Below are 369 nucleotides of genomic sequence, written 5' to 3'. Positions count from 1 at the left end.
CTCTGAAATTGAAAACAAGACATAAAGATATAATTGTTAATGTTATCAAAAGAACTGAGGCACACTTTCTGAAGTTTATACACTGCACATGAAATATGAACATTGCAAGGAAGTAAACCAATTTCCTACAATAAGCCTTTCACTCATATGATACAGATGCACTATTAGTATTAAAGTGTCCTTTGAATAATCTGTGGTCAGTTATGTGATTCTGCATAAACACAGATACAGGAAAAAGATACTACAAATATCAGAGTTACACATGTATTATTTAGGATGTATAGCAAACAAAGATGAGGCATGCAAAGTGCAAACTACACCAAGGAACACAAACTTATGGAAAGAACAAAAAACTATAAAGCTGAGAAC

This window comes from Diadema antillarum, unplaced genomic scaffold, assembly GCF_040938485.1.
Source record: "Diadema antillarum isolate AM-2024a unplaced genomic scaffold, OU_Dant_1.0 seq00001471_RagTag, whole genome shotgun sequence".
NCBI classification, from domain to species: Eukaryota; Metazoa; Echinodermata; class Echinoidea; order Diadematoida; family Diadematidae; genus Diadema; species Diadema antillarum.
The sequence above is the reverse complement of the archived record's forward strand: the minus strand, read 5'-3'. Positions refer to the sequence as shown.